This window comes from Stegostoma tigrinum, chromosome 8 (assembly GCF_030684315.1).
Source record: "Stegostoma tigrinum isolate sSteTig4 chromosome 8, sSteTig4.hap1, whole genome shotgun sequence".
Lineage (NCBI taxonomy): Eukaryota > Metazoa > Chordata > Chondrichthyes > Orectolobiformes > Stegostomatidae > Stegostoma > Stegostoma tigrinum.
This window is the reverse complement of record NC_081361.1, coordinates 42757920-42775763: the sequence shown is the minus strand read 5'-3', so window position 1 is coordinate 42775763 and position 17844 is coordinate 42757920.

The window sequence follows — 17844 nt, the reverse complement described above, 5'->3', positions numbered from 1 at the left end:
GAAGGAAGCGGCTGGCTTGAACTGCTGCAGTCTGTGTGGTGTAGGTGCTGTCAGAGCTGGAGTTCCTGGATTTTGTGAAAGAATTGCAATATAGTTCCAATAAGATAGTGTGTGATTTGGAGGTGAACTTGCACATATGATGGTGTTCCCATGCATCTGTCACCCTAAGGTTTCTAGGTACTAAAGACCGACGATTGGAAGGCCTTGTCAAAGGAGCCTTGGTGAATTGCTGCAATACACTGCGGCTACTGTGTGTCATTGGTGGGAAGAGTGAATATTTAAGTTGATAGACAGATACTGATCAAATGGACTGCTTTGTCTTGCCTGTGTGGTCTCAAGTTTCTTGAATGCTAAAATTGTTAGCCTTATCATTTATATTTGCAATGTTAGATCAATAGAAATAAAGTTACACTTTCTGTGGAGAATAGATGAGGTAATTCGTTGAGTAATCTGTGCAAATGCTTATTTGGTATTTTTGATTTTACAATTGTTTCTACAACAAACATCTGTGTCATTAGCAAACGTAAAACTCTGTCTTCGTAAGAGTTCTGAAGTTCTGAATTTCCAAGTACATAAACTATTCTTCTATGATAAAGAGTGTTGTGTTTAAAATAATCTGGAGATTTGAGTTCAGACTTCATCATGGCAGTTTGTGAAGGTGAATACATTCAATTAAATAAACCCAGAATGAAGAGCGAGTGTCAGCAATGGTGACTGTCAAGCTATTGGATTATTACAAACATCTATCTTGTTCATTAATGTTGCTCTGAGAAAGGAACTGTCTTTATTTGATCTGGTCTGTATGTGCCTTGAGTTGCATTCCAACATGTTTGCCCCTTAATTGCCCTCTCATGTCCTAGCAAGCAACTTAATTTTCACACCACCTTCTTAAAGACAGTCATGGATAGATTTTGCCACGAATAAGTACTCACATACCATGAATGAATGAGTAATTTAAAGGTACCAACAATGAATAACTGAAGGAATAAAAACCTATTTTGAAATATTTACCATGAGCCGAGATTAGCCATGTTTTCTAGAATTTAACTAGTACAATGCATATCCCTCCAAATTACTAAAAAATGTTTGATTAAACTTATTTGTTTTCCTTTTGGAAATGTAAGTGTCTTAAGATCTATCGTGCAAGTCTTCAGAAAGGCTGAAAATAGTATGGAAGGGTTGTAAGTGAAGAAGGGTCCAGCTGATAGAAAGCATGGGTTGTATTAGTCATAGAATGAGATTGAAGGAGCCAAGAAATTCTTAGATTTTGATATCCAAGGGAATAAAATTCAGTGAAGTGGGAGACACCTGTCGGAGCAAGAAAGACCAGTGGCAAAATTTGGACGCATTGGACTTGTGCCAGGAACTTAATGTAGTTGAGGGCAAGTGACTTTCTGTCATGGTTAGTCAAGGAGTAAAAACGAGTGAAAGAAAAGATTTTTAAAATGTCAATATTTTGGGTCCAGTGACCCTTCTTAGGAATGGCTCTGAAGAAGGGTCACTGGACTCGAAATATTGGCTTTGCTTTCTTTCCACAGATGCTGACAGACCTGTTGGAGAATTTCTCCGGCAATTACTGCTATTGTTTCAGATTTTCAGCATTTGGCAGTTCCTTGTTTATTTTTGTTTCATAAAGGAAAAGAACATAAAATTAAGGTGTTTCGAAAGAAGTATGAATGCTGCATCGCCAGAAGATATAAAAGTTTGAATGCACATATGAACAGATTTAAGAACAGCTGCTGTTATTAGACTTTTGAATGGATCTCTGAAAAGTAAATGTTGATCTCTGTCTTTAGGGCAGAATAGAATCCCTACAGTGTGGAAACAGGCCCTTCAGCCCAACAAATCCACACTGAAACTCAGAACATCCCACCCAGATCCATTCCCCTATAACCCACCTAATCTGCACCTCCCTGAAAACTATGGGCAATTTAGCATGGCCAATCCACCTAATCTGCTCATCTTTGGACTGTGGTAGGAAACCAGAGCAGCTGGAAGAAACCCATGCAGACACGGAAGAACGTGCAAACTCCACACAGACAGTCATCCAAGGCTGGAATTGAACCTGGGTCCCTGGTGCTGTGAGGCAGCAGTGCTAACCATTGTGCCACCATGCCGTCTTTCTCTGCAACCTGCCCTGCAGCTGTATTCTGCACTCTGTTTTGCTACCCTGTTGCATTTTGTATGGTATGATCTGCCTATGTAGCACATAAGAACCTAAGAACGTAAGAAATAGGAGCAGGAGTAGGCCAATTGGTCAATTTAGCCTGCTCTGCCATTCAATAAGATTGTGGCAGATCTCTTCGTGGACTCTGCTCCACCTACCTGCCCACGCACCATAACACTTAGTTCCTTGAGTATTCAAAAATCTATTTTTGTCTTAAAAGGCATTCAACAAGGTAACCTCAGATGCTTCATTGGGCAGGGAAAAATGCAGACTCACAATGCTTTGGGCAAAGAAGTTCCTCTTCAACTTAGTCCTAAATCTGCTCCCCCTTATTTTGAGGCTATGCCCTCTCATTCTAGTTTAACCCACCAGTGGAAACAACCCCTCAACTTCTATCTTATCTATTCCCTTCATAATTTTATATGTTTCTGTAAAATCCCCCCTCGTTCTTATAAATTCCAATGAGTACAGTAACAGACTATTCAATTTTTCCTCATAAGTCAACCCTCGCAAATCTGAAATCAACCTATTGAACTCTTTTGTACCCCTCCAGTTCTAGGGAATAGATAAGATAGAAACAGGGAAGTTGTTTCCACTGTGGGTGAAACTCTCAAGTAAGGAGACCAAAACTGTACACAGTACTCCAGGTGCATTCTCACCAGCACCCAATAAAGCTGCAGCATAACCTCTTTATTTTTAAACTCCATCAACAGCTCAATCAACATCTTGGAAACTGTTTACTCTTCCATCACTGCCATCAAGATAGGGAAATTCATTATTTTTCTCATTTTAGCAATAAAGCAAACAAAATCAAAATAAACTCTGGCTGAAGCAAAGACATCTGAACTTAGAGAAGAAACCTCCCATCCAGCTATAGGTTAGTTGATGTCCTAACAGTCATGATTCAGTGCCAGCACTCAGTAGAATACAAGCTAATTCCCATTTTAGACACTTTAATGCATAAATTATGCTGCTCCTGTTTTGAAGTATTGAAGGAGTGACCCAATGTTCTGGTCAAGATGAGATGTTAAACAAAGAAAATATCTGACCTCTAAAGTGGGACTAAAGGATTCCATAGCATTTTGAAGAATAGCTAAGGGGTTCTCCCCAGTGTTGTAGCCAACACTTATTTCTCAACTGATATCAATATACCCTTATTACAGTTAGTGGTACTTGCTCTGCACTAAATAGCTGCTGTATTTTTGACATTACAACAGTGACAACACTTCAGAACTATTTACTTTATTGTAAAGTATATGAGGATGTCCTGAAAAGCTTCTTAATAATTGCGAATCATTTTCTTTATTAAGAGAACACAGATTCCTCCATACTTGCCTGCTTTGTTTCACTATTCCAAATAAATGTGAACTATAAGAGATTAATTCACTTGCCATTGTTTCCTGTGAAGAGAGCAATAATAGGCTTTTCCTCTGGGAGGACACATGGGCATTTAGCCACATGCTGCCCAGAGATTGTTTCTGCTATGAATGGGAGAACACGATAGGCACTGTGCACTCTAATTTCTGATATGCCAGTGAATGAGGTCTCCGTGCAACTCAGATTTGTAAAATAACCCTTGTAATGAGAGTCAAGTATTACCTTCTCATTGAAAGATTTTCTTTTGCTACAAAAGAAAATGAAAATTTCTGTTAATATATTTGTTACTGCTTTGTATAATTTACATTATCCCTTTATCTCCTCCCCATTTTAGTGCCTTCCTATATTTCACCAGGTTCTGCATTCACAGCTGCAAACAGGCTATTTGTTCGCAGAACTCTGTTATTGCTATTTTTGAGAAAACTAATTGAATATGCAGTGGCATAGCACAGCGTGATGTTAACGTTTAGATCATTGTTGTACTCTTTGTTACTTGTCACAGAGTTTAATTCAGATACCACCTTGAGGACAATGAGGAATGCTAATATGGCACAATTTTGATGACAGCAGGAAGCTCAATCAACATCTTGGAAACTGTTTACTCTTCCATCACTGCCATCAAGATAGGGAAACTCATTATTTTTCTCATTTATTATTAGTAGGACCTTGTGGTGTGAAATAAACCTGTTGTGTTTTCCCATGTAGCAACAGTGACTACAGTTCAAAAGTCATTATTTGCATATACAGCTCTTTAGAACAACCCTAATGATGTGATGGACACAATGAGAACCTAAGCTTGTTTGTTGGTTTCTTTGTTTCCTGATATCATTACATCACAAAAAAGAGAAAAGAGTCACCATCTTCATTTCCCAAAGCTAAATCATATGGCAGCATTTCCAGGAAACGTCAAGATTCACAGGCCACTCTTAAACACAAAGTAGTGGAAGGCCTGCGAAACATTCAAGCAAATAGAACATCTCAGAAGTCATACAAAGTAATAATAAAAATGATGACAAGATCTCACCTCTTCTATGGTGATGTATAATAGCACAAACTAGAAATGATAGAAGAAGAAAAGCCAGAAATGCTCCAATAGTTGCTCCTGTAGATTTACGTAATTCCCACATCCTCTCTGTAGTATGAGCTGCAGCAAAAGAAAATTTAAAAACTAGAGGTTATGTTCGAAGTGTTATATTAGCAGCACAACTCCTATGTTGATGGACAGCTAGGATTCAAAATGATACTTCTGAGAAAATGTTGTTAACACTGGGATTTGGCCACAGAATTTTAGCTGCTGTTTCACTTCTTACCCCATGAGACAGAAAGAGGGATAAAGCATTAGAACTGATATCATCTTCCCTTCACTGAGCTTATAAATACACTGGAGATCCCCACCATTTACACAATGCCACCCATCAGTCTCATATTTAATGTCATTACCATGTGTTATGAAGTTGTTTAGAGTAATTGTGAAATGTAAGGCAGGAAGAATTTGTTAAAAACAAGGGACGAGTGCGTGGTTCTTTTAAGAGGTAACGTAAATATCTAAGCTTAGAGGTTTATACAAAAAGGCGTCTGTAAGTAGCTGAACGCGTAAAGCCAGTTCTAAAATTGAAACGTGTCAATTGGCTATGTGATTGAAAATCTTAGGCTTGTTTTGATGTTTTGGCAACTAGCTGGAGTCAGCCAATTAATTAAACCCAGCACCTAGTGATTGAAAGCCAATTGAACTTAAGTATGATGGTTTTGACAACTTTGCTATGGTAAGAAAAATGATGTGTCATCCAAGGTATATCAGGAGAGGGTTTTTGAAAATCAGTGTGAGATCAAGCCACCATTTGAAAAATAAGCATCAAGCTTTCACAAGAAATCACTAAGCTTTCTAAGAAAGCACCACCTATCCATAAAAGTTACCATGGCACTTCTAGCTAAGAGTCCTCACAGAAGACTTTCACAGAGAAATCAGTCCTGACATCCAGATCAGTGGAAGAAAGGTGCTTATGGCTTGAGAACAGCATAAGATATGAAGACTTTGAGAGACGAAGCTTCAATTTATTTTCTTATTATTTGGGTTTATATTGGTGGGATTTGTGTTTATTAGAACAGCATACTGGTAGAATTTAGTTCAGACGGGGAATAGTTAGTAGTTAGGGGGGAATTGTATGGTTTGCTGTAATTCTGTTAATTTGCCCACTGTTAGTGTTAAATAAATAAATTGTTACTTGTCACTTATAAAGTGAATATCAGGATTTTCTTTCATTTCATGTCTCCTCAGAAATGTTAACAGATTAGGTGATCTTCTCTGGTGTTTTGAGTTTAATTATTAGCATGGGGCCTCTACTCTTGCTGTAACAGATTGGGGATTTTCTTTCAATTTTAATTATCTGAGGGGTTCGACCTCCCCTTCATAACACATGAGTTCAAAGTTCCAATGTGACTCATTATAAGTAACAGTCGATTTCCAGTGGTTTGCAAAATAGATGCATTAAGATGCTAAGCTCCAACTTATTATGCTGTGACCTTGATGCATCAAATTTGTAAATTCTTGGCTAAATTTCAAGGATCTGTTTTGGGACCACTGCTGTTCGTCATTTTTATAAATGTCTTGGATGCAGGCATAGGTGGATGAGTTAGTAAGTTTGCAGATGACACTAAAGTCGGTGGAGCGGTGGACAGTGTGGAAGAATGTTGCAGGTTGCAGGGAGACTTAGACAAACTGCAGAATTGGGCTGAAAGGTGGCAAATGGAGTTCAAAGTGGATAAATATAAGGTGATTCACTTTGGGAAGAATAATAGGAAGGCAGAATACTGGCTCAATGGAAAGATTCTTGGTAGTGTGGATGTGCAGCGGGATCTTGGTCTCCATGTACATAGATCGCTAAAAGTTGCCACCCAGGTTGATAGTGCTGTTAAGGCGGCTTACGGTGTGTTAGGTTTTATTGGTAGAGGGATTGAGTTCCGGAGCCGTGATGTCATGCTGCAACTGTACAAAACGCTAGTGCAGCCTCATTTGGAATATTGCAAGCAGTTCTAGTCGCCCCATTACAGGAAGAATGTGGAAACATTGGAAAAGGTGCAGAGGAAACTTACCAGGATGTTGCCTGGTCTGGAGCGAAGGCCTTATGAAGAAAGGCTGAGGGACTTAGGTCTGTTCTCATTGGAGAGAAGAAGGCTAAGAGGGCATTTAATAGAGACATACAAGATGATCAGAGAATTAGATAGGGTGGACAGTGAGAGTCTTTTTCCGAGGATGATGACGTCAGCTTGTACGAGGGGGCATACTGACAAATTGAGGGGTGATGGATATAAGACAAATGTCAGAGGCAGGTTCTTTACTCAGAGAGTGGTAAGGGCATGGAACACCCTGCCTGCCAATGTAGTTAACTCAGCCACATTAGGGGCATTTAGACAGTCCTTGGATAAGCAGATGGATGATGATGGGATAGTGTAGGAGGATGGGCTTAGATTAGCTCACAGGTTGGCGTAACATCGAGGGCCAAAGGGCCTGTTCTGCACTGTATTGTTCTATGTTCTATAAATCCCAATTTCCTCCCTTGAGTTAATTTTGAATGTTGAGAGATTTTCATTTTAACTTAATCATTAGTCACTTTACTTTGTTCATTTATTTAGCCTCAAGTTCATGCATGGAATCATTCTCTTAGTGTGTGATGAGGAGGTGTCGTAGTTGTAGCATGTGGGAGTTCCTGGATTCCAGGTTGGTCCAAAGCTATCACGTCTGCAACAAATGCTTGACAATTGAGCAGTTTTAGCTCAGAGTTAATGAGCTGGAAGCTGAACTACAGGCACTGGGATACATCAGGCAGGGGTAAGTCACCTTGATTGTGTATACCAGGAAGCAGTCATAATTCTGAGGGTTGGATCATCTAATTTGGTCAGTGTTGAAGCTTAGGAGGGTGTGACTGTGAGTGAGGTAGCTAAGTGGGCCCAGAGGGCACAAGCTTCATCTTTTTCAGTTATCCAACAAAAATATGAGTTTCTTTCAGCTTTTCTGATTGGGAGTGAGGGCTTTAGGGTGGATGAGATACTGTCCATGGCACTGTGGTACAAGAAGGCACTGAAAACAGGAGAGTAAGATGGAATGTATTGATAGGAGGTGATGATATGGCAAGAGGTTTGATGTTAGTCTCTGCAGCAAAGAGGTTGTCTCCAGGCAACTGTGTTGCCTGCTTCATGTCACAGTTCCAGACATCTGCTCAGGATTGGAGACAAAATGCAAGTGGGAGGAGGAGAGAATCCAATCATCATGATCCATTCAGGTATCAAGGATGTAGGCAGGCCAACAAAGGAAATTCTGAACAGTCAGTATGAGGAGGTAGGCACCTAATGAAGGTTGTAATCCCTATTACCTCAGATACGTGCATATTGGTGTAGGGCAAGTTAGATTAAAGAGATGAACGTGTGCTTCATAGACTGGTGTAGGAGAATTTGTTTATATTCATAGGGTGTTGGCGCCAGTGGGGAAAGTGGGATCTGTACTAATGGCATGGTCTCCACCTGAACCATGCTCGGGCTAAATTTCTTGCGACCTGCATAACTAAGGAAGTCCAGATGGTTTTAAACTGAATAGTGGAGGCAAGCGTTGAGATTTGAGAAGATGTGATAAATCAAAGAGTAGAATCAAGACGAAAGAGAAGTTAAAAATAAAGGAAATAATTAAGAGGCTGTGACAGGAAGGGATAGCGAATGTGGATAAATATGCTCCAAGAGACAGACCCATCATTCATGCTTAACCAGAAAGTTTAAGGACAGTGTCAGACTTAAGGAAAGAAAACGTATAAATGTGCAAAGTCAGAAGCTTAGGTAATATTTTTAAAAAAAGCAAAGAATAAAAACAGGAAAACATTCGGGTACAAGATAGCTCGTCAGTTTATTTTTATTCACAAGATGTGGCTGTCACAACATTTAAGGCCCAGAGGGCAGTTAAGTGTCAACCACATCGCTGTGGGTTTGGAGTCACATGTAGGTCACACCAGGTAAGGATGGCAGTTTCATTCCCTAAAGGACATTAAAGCATCCGTTAACAAAGTGTGGAGCTGGATGAACACAGCAGGCCAAGCAGCATCTCAGGTGCTTGTGAGATGCTGCTTGGCCTGCTGTGTTCATCCAGCTCCACACTTTGTTATCTCGGATTCTTTAATGTCCTTTAATGACAGTTAGGTTGCTAAGGTCAGTGAAGCAACTTGATAACTTTACAGATGGACAATCTTTCAAAGCATTATTCAGAAGCTCCACAACGGAACCCAGCTGGAATTACTAACATCATTTTGGAGCTGTAAATGAAACCTCTGATGCGATGGGAGCAGTTTATCAGTCCTTGTCCTGAACAAGCTGGGAAGTCCACACCTTGCATTGAGCCATAAAGTTTGGAATTTGATGCAGATTTGAAAATATAAATTGCAAACTGATGTAAAGCCACAGGTGATCTTTGTTCTATATTACGTTCCAGCACTGAATGTACCTTCACATGTGGGGTGCTCTGCTGTCCAGCTTCCAGAAGCTCCACACTCCAACTTATCAGGCCCATAAAGGTCAAACCCTTCAGTACAGCTAAAGAAGCTTGTTGAGTTGTAATTGAACTTTCCAAGGGGATATGTGCAGCTCATCAATTCTTGTCCAATAATCTGAAGAATTCTACACTGTACAACTAAAGAACACATATCAGATAAGCACACATTAAGTAAAGCAAGTTGGGTAAGACAATTGTCTGTCTATTGCTATTTTTCTATTATTGCCTTTCACTGATTGCACTTTTGCAGTTGGGGTCCTGCCCTGTCCAGTGTCCAGAGGTTCCACATTGTAATCTGACTGCACCATGAAGTTCAAACCCTGTATCGCAGCTAAACTCACATGAAGAGCTGTAACTGAAAAACCCAAAGGGACATATGCAATTCAAAAATCTGTGCCCAGGATTTTCGAGAGTTTCACATTTTATAGCTGAAATGAAGCATTAAGAAATTTTTTGTAAGTTAACAAATGCAAAAAATGACAAACTTTCATGATTGATTTTCTCAAACCTTTTCCTTAATGCTCGCTTTCTATTAGTGGGTCTTATTTGAGTCCGTACCTTCACAGTAGGGGGCTATCACAGTCCACATTCCTGTTGCATTGCACTGGAGCCTCTGTGAGCCCTGCAGTGTAAACCCTGCTGCACAGTGAAAGTCACATGTAGAGTTGAAGCTGAAGTTTCCATTAGGATGGGTGCAGCTCATAGTTGCTTGGGCAGGAACATTGAGAGTGGTACACTGTTCAACTGTACAGGGGAATTAGAATAGTTTTTGAATTATTGTGTGGTTAATTATTATAATAGTTACCTAAAATCAAATGCTATCTTGAGATATTGGTCATGTGTGTAGCTATTTGGATATCCGTTCTATCTCTAATCGTATAGAGAATAATTATTTTATATTTATTCTTGTATTAGCTTTGTTTCACAAGATAGAACCGCCTTTGCCTGACTAGACCACTTACTAAGTGTTAATTGAAGTGTCCCCATCTGTGTCAAAAATACAATATTGATTATCATGCTATGAGATAATAACAAAGCTCTGACTTTGACCAAAACAAATTACTCACAACTTTAAGATAACAAAGTGTGGGGCTGGATGGACACAGCAGGCCAAGCAGCATCTTAGGAGCACAAAAGCTGATGTTTCAGGCCTAGACCCTTTTCTGATGAAGGGTCTAGGCCCGAAACATCAGCTTTTGTGCTCCTAAGATGCTGCTTGGCCTGCTGTGTTCATCCAGCTTCACACTTTGTTATCTCGGATTCTCCAGCATCTGCAGTTCCCATTATCTCTACTCACAACTTTAGCAATCTTTTCAAACTCACGCTGAATCCCATGTATTTTCCGTCACATAGACTGTTTACTTTCAGTTCTTGGTGGAATCTTTTCATTTTTAATGAGAATGTGCTCATTGCTCCAGTCTTTCTAGTTTAAGTCCTTTGCTTTAGGTTGCAGGGTATCACATCTGACTCTTACCAAAATCACATTCTGGTCCATGGGATCCTTCATTGCATTTACATTTGTAACTTCCAATCGCTTCCACACATTCTGCATGTCCATTGCATGAAGCAGGCTTGCACGCTTCTATTAAAGAAAGCAACGCAAACCCAGAAACCTCTTTATGACCAGAAAAATATAAGCAAAGCCTCGTAATCAGTTACTGGTGGAACAGTTAGAATTTGATTTTGCCTGCATCCCAGTATAATTCCAATTAATTAAGATTTCTTATGTAGATGGTGCCAATGTGTTAGATTTGAAGATGATGAATCTCTATGGTAATAATTAGTTGCTAAAAAAATTAATTATTTCCAATCGTGCAAATATATTTTCAAAATTATTTACATTTTAATGCAGTCAATCTCTCTTTATCTTAACAGAGTTTTGAAGAGTGCAGGAAGTTATTTAATAGTGTGCCATTAATGTGCTCATACCAGACGAAATTAAACCTTCAAAGGCGACCTTCTGTGTCAGTAACTCATTAAAACACTAAAAAATTATTAGTATTATGAAAAGAAATTGAAGTGGTGATTCATGAGCGTGGCCTGATTGACCCACGATGAAAGTGAACACCAAATTTGGCTTGACTGAAGTAAACAATTTCATTCAAGTTCTCTGCACTTGTTAACCTTGAAGCGGTGAATGATGCTTGTTGACCGGGAACAAAACAAAAGCTTTAAATTCTCTCAAAATAGCTTAACGAGTGAATCCTGTTGTAAATTTATGTGTTGGGGTGGCTGGAATCCTGGTAACAGAAGAAGAAAGGATATTTACAAATCAGTCACTGAATTAGTTTACTGAAAAGCTGCAGTAATCACACTCATTTTTGTGTTTTTAATGTTTCATTTATGATTCTGTATCTCCTTATTTGTTTACATCTCCCTCCGTTCTGGCGTTGTTCTAGCAGTGTTGCAATGTAGGTGATTGCGCATAGATGCATATGTGTAAAAATATTAATTTAGAAAAGTCGAATCATAAGGCAGGAGACAGAGATGGCAGTGGACTGTTGCTTTTTGGGCTGGAGGCCTGTGACCAGCAGCGTTCCACGGAGATCGGTTCTAGGGCCTCTTTTATGTAAATGATTTGGATGAGAATATAGAATGTATGGTTAGTAAGTTTGCAGATGACACCAAAGTTGGTGGCATAATAGTTGGTGTAGAAGGTTTTCTAAGATTACAAAAGGATGTTGATCAAATGGGTCATTGGTTTCAAAAATGGGAGATGGAGTTCACTGTGGATATGACATATTACATTTCGCTACAACAAGCAGGGCAGGACTTAGACAATTAGTGATAGGGACTTGGGCAGTGTTACAGAGCAGAGGACCTAGGGGATCATAATTCTTTGAATTTTGTGTCACACATATACCGGATGGTTAAAAAGGTGTTTAGCATGCTTGCCTTCACTGCTCAGTCCTTTGAGTATAGGATTTGGGAAGTCATGTTGAGATTGTGCAGAACATTGGTAAGGCCTCTTCTGGAGTACTGTGTCCAGTTCTGGTTGCCCTGTTATAGGATGGATGTCTTTAAGCTGGAGAGGGTTCAGAAGAGATTTACCAGGATGTTGCCAGGTATGGAAATTTTGAGTTACAAAGAAAGGCTGGATAGGCTGAGACTTTATTCAATGGAGCACAGAAAGTTGAAAGATGACCATATAGGCGCTTATAAAATAATGATGGGTATAGGAAGGGTTAACGGTAGGTGTCGTTTCCCTAGGATAGGGGATTTCAAGACAAGGGGGGACATTTTTAAGGTGGGGGAGTGAAAAGTAGAAAAGACATGAGGGATAAATTGTTTACGCAGAGGGTGGTTCATGTGTAGAATGAACTTCCTCAGGAAGTGGTAGATGCAGGCACAGTTACAACGTTTAAAAGACACTTAGGATATGTACATGAATCGGAACAGGCAGGTAGAGCTAGTTTAGTTGGGAATTATGTTAGGCATGGACTGCTTGGACAGAAGGGTCAATTTCCGTGCTGTATGATTCTATGACTCTAGATCTCCAAGTTAAACTCCAATTTTGTTTATAACAGATGAAAGAATTGTCACCATTGCACCATATTGTATTTGGTGGAATGGACTAGTTTCGAGGGTGTACTTTTTGCAGCCAGGTGTTACCTGGATTGAGGTGTTGTTTGCTAAAACTCACCTCTCACTATTAAAAGCGCATTACATGAATTCCCTACTGAAATGAGAACACAGTGATTGGCAAGATCTTCTGGTACAAATTATTAGTTGTGCAAATTGAAGGACATTGTGGGGAAAATGTTTTTGATTTGGTGCTTATAGGATCCACAGGTCCAGTGGATTGAGGAAAATCAGGTAAGGTGCAACACTGACCCATAAAGGGCTCTTGCCTTTATTTTCTGTAAATGCCAGCAGTGTCATTAGCTCTGCTATGGGTAGATACTTCTTCATTCCATCCACTTTTCTCATCTGTTCTTTGCATTCCTATGGTCCAGCATGACCACATGCAGAAATGGATTCTGCTTGCTATTGACCTCTGAAAAAGCTGCTGACAAAGATTAGTGGGTTCCAGAAGGTAGATTTCCTAATTTACAAGATCAATTCAGTTTAACACTCCCTAAAGGGATCAGTGACTTCTAGCTAAAGGAAGGTGGTAGGTCTGCTTACCGGTCAATCAGCTGACACCAACAGCTAACAAAAGCATATAAATCATCTTTAAATCATTACGTAAAATACAAAAATCATTGACACATAAATGTAGCCTTAAAGGAGAATGTTAATAGCAGAACAAAACTTCCAAAACAATTTAATTTTGAATGATTGTTACTCCGCACATTCAAAGTTAGTTTTTCAGGACCAGAGGGGCTACTCAGGAGTATTTCTGACTTAACACATCATTAAAATCTTATTCCAACCCAGTAGTAAGTTGGGTGCCTCGTTATCACTGTATTCAGATGGTCACTTTCTTCATGGCTCTGAATTGCAACAAGGTCAGTGAAGAAATGTTGGCAGTAGTTTCTGGCATCGGGCCATGTCATATCTGTTGTTGAATAGCTATAGTTCCAGCTTTGAACTTCTTTCCAAGCTGCTAGTGCTGAGAAGATAATAAATTTTCGTGGAATGGCTGAATTAGTTGCAACATAAGCAAATTGCAATTTATATGATTCCAGAAGTTTGTTGTGTGGTCAAACAGAACTTTATGAATTTGACTGTAAATCTACACAGACACCGGTACTGCCTAATGCTGAGCTTTGAAATTCTCAACAAGAATTATAGAGCATCCATCCCAATGGGAAACGGGGAGAGAAGATGATAGAAGGACCAACCCATGCCAGAATGATTTATCTCCTGTTGAAGAAGCACTAAGTGTAACCATACCAGAGGTCTAAAGACCATGAGTTCTCTCAATGCAGCGGAAAGAAAGAAGGTTTATGCAGGAACCTTAAAAAGCATGTTAAAAATGTGGTTAACAGGTATTAATTATATAGTAAAAGTTTTCAGATTAAATTTGAAATCCAATCATTAAACACACTGGATATAGAAGTGGGGCAACAGTGGCCTTGATTTTCAGACAGATGGTATTTTAATGTCAATATAACCCTGTTAGCCAGGTTGATGTATTAAAATACAGTTAATTAGAAAATCTCAGCTAATGTTCCTAAATGATTAACGATCACAGAATCTATCCCAACTGCAAACCGTCATGAAATTAAACTTAATTCATCACTCATGGGATCAGGGAGCCAATTTGTTCAAAAGCAAAGTGTTTTCCTCCACAAACAAGCCTGTTTAGGAAATCAGGCAGGAGGTATGTTCACTTTAATTCCTCAGCCTTTGCAAGTTTTGACTTGACAGGTTTTAATAGTTTCATCATTGCCCATAGTGTTCAGTGATGTGTAGGTTAGTTGGGTTATGTGAGGTGAATCTGGGTGGGCTGCTCTGAGGAGCGGTGTGAACATGTTGGGCCGATGGGCCTGTTTCCACACTGTAGGGATCCTATGATGATAATTACTGAGATAGGTTTTTAATTCCTGATTTGGTAATTTAATTCTCACCAGTTGCCAGAGTTTGAATCTATCTCCCCAGAGCATCAGGCTGGGATTCCAGATTAGTCCAGCGATATTAGCTGCATGCCACAGAGATAGTTGGAGGAGATGTACTCTTCCAACCACAGAATTTTTGAAGAAGGGTCTCAAACCGAAACGTCGACTTTCCTGTTCCTCTAATGCTGCCTGGTCTGCTGTGTTCCTCCAGCTCCACATTGTGTTATCTCTAAGTCTGCCCCTTTGTGTGCATGTGCCACTGCTTTAGAAGGGTCTCCAAAGCAACACCTCATTGAATACTAGAAGGTCTGGCTGACTATCTTCTCGGCTGAAATACTAAACCCTATACAAACTAGTTTATCATTGCCTCGTCTTGTTACCGACAGTCCTGTTATTGTTATTCATAGTTGTTTTAAATTTGTATGTCATTTTGACTCCAGTTATGGAAAGTAAAAGTTATTAAACTCTAGCGAGTTTTGAGAAGATTTGTAGCTCAGGTTGAGGTTCTGGATGTGAGTTTGCTCGCTGAGCTGGAAGGTTAGTTTTCAGATGTTTCCTCACCATTCTAGATAACATCCTCAGTGAGCCTCCGACGAAGCCTTAATAAAACTCATTACAGATTTTTGCCTGAATTGAACAGTGTTCCTGACATAACTGAAAAGGGATTTACAAATATCTTCTGTCACTATAATCATATAAACGTAAGAGAAGAAACTTACCACAGATGACAACTAAAAGCCAAAAACAAGCCTGACAGTGCTTATGCCTATCATGGATTTCCATAATGTCCATACAAAATGCCTGTTGAATAAAAACATATCATTACATTCTTATACTGTGAAAATGAAGTTAGAAAGGAAAATGAAGAAAAAACTTCCTCTCTGTGTACTTTAAAGTTAAACTTAATTTAGACCATATAGTTCCTGGTGTAACATTTTCTCTTTTATCACATCTCTTTCTATCATATCTTGTTCCAAAAATGACAGACATTTTATGAGGAAAAATAAAGCTTTTTTTTAGAAAAAGGTTGCCGTGAAAAAAGACGAGCACTAATAGTTTAGGTGATATGTGTGGATGCGAGATACGCTGATTTCTCACTGTTTTTGCTGAAGCATTAACTAATTCAATTTGAATGAGCTAGCACCTATGTTACAATAATGGATCATGGAACATCAAGCAAAAGTATTAATCTTTCAACTGCTAATAAGGCCAACAGTGTTTTCAAGGCAATTAAACTAATAAAATTAGAAGGGGGTGATGCAAGAAAGAAAATCCTGGAAGATTGTTCCATTTGATTCCAGTGCTTTTCCTGCTGTCAAATGTAATTGTGTTTTTGTACCACAACAGATTATAGCTACACCGTAAGGCACAGGTGTCATCCTGCTAATTTTTAAATATTTTACTCTAATGAAATGCTCTCCTTGTCAAACTCCATGTGATAAAGATGCTGACAGATACTCAGCATCAGCAGTGGCTCAATTGGTAGCAATCTTGTCTCTAAGTCACAAGATTCTGAGTTTAAGTTCCTTATTAGGATTTGAGCAGGGAATCAACATTGACACTTCAGTACAGTACTGCATTGTCAGCAATGCCATTTTTCAGATAATGTGTTAAACTGAGGCTCTATATGCATTTTACAGATCAATGCCCCGTGGTACAATTTCAGAGATTAGGGACATTACCCCATCATCCTGGCTAATATTTATCCTCGAAACAATATCACCAAAAGCAGATAATCTAGACATTATTGCATTGCCGTTTGGAAGAGCTTGCTGTAAGCAAGTTGTTTGCTCTCATTTCTATATTACTTCAAAAGTACTTTGAAATACCCAGAGGTCAGAGTGATAGCTAAGGGACCTCTGTTCAGGGGTAGTTCTGCTATAACGCATGTTTTGTTAACACGAATTTGCTGTAACGCTATTAATGAATACTAGATGCTGTTAGGATGACACGAACATTCTGCTGTAGCAATGTCCCGATAACGCAACTATCTTTGACAATTTTCTATAGCACGTGGTCACACGAATGCAAATATTGCATTGTAGGAGAACTACCTGTACTATCAATGGTACCTTTCTTTAGGGATGTTGCTAAACTGAAGTTCAGTCTGTTTAGCGGAATGATAGCTATATATTAGTTAGAAGGAAGGAGTGGATGCTCCAGATGGATGAAATTAAATGGGTCAAATGACCATCTGAATAGATGTAATGAAAACTTGTGAAAGCATTGCATTTATTGAAGGAATTTGCTGTTGGAGAGATGGTATGTTTGCACAGCACATCAGCCTGTACACTTCAGGGCCATTTAGCCTGGCCAAAGTACCTAACCTGCACACAGCGAGTTTTGAGAAGATTTGTATTCAAAAAGAATGGGTACCCAATGAACACAGTCCGCCGATTTCTCAGCAACAAACCCAAACAGACAGACAAAACGTGCCCAGAAACCATAACCACTCTCCCCTACACCAAAGACATTTCCGAAATGACTGCCAGACTACTCAGACCTCTTGGCATCAGGGTAGCCCACAAACCCACCAACACACTAAAACAGCAGCTAATGAACTTAAATGACCCGATACAGACAACAAGCAAAACGAACGTCATTTACAAAATACCCTGCAAGAACTATGACAAACACTACATTGGATAAACAGGCAGAAAGCTAGCCACCAGGATACATGAACATCAACTAGCCACAAAAGGACATGACCCACTATCACTAGTATCCTTACGTACAGATGAGGAAGGACACCGCTTTGATTGGGACAACGCATCCATCCTAGGACAAGCCAAACAGAGACATGCACGAGAATTCCTAGAAGCATGGCATTCCAACCAGAACTCCATCAACAAACACAGTTATTTGGAGCCCATCTACCATCCCCTGAGAAAAAGAACAGGAAATGACACCACCAACACAGGAAATGACATCACCAACCCAAGGAAACCTAACCAGATAAATAGAAAGCGGGACATAACACCAGCGCTTCATCGGAGGCTCACTGATGATGTTACCTAGAATGGTGATGAAACGTCTGAAAACAAACCTTCCGGCTCAGAGAGCAAACTTACATCTAACCTGCACATCTTTGGACTGCAGGAGGAAATGCACACAGGCTCAGGGAGAATGTGCAAATTCCACAGTTGCCTAAGGCTGGAATTGAGGTACTAGGTACCTAGTACTGTGAGGCTGCAATGCTAACCACTGAGCCACTGCTTCAAATGTTAGGGAGTTGGAATTTCCTCCAACTTTCCTGATTTTGATCGGGC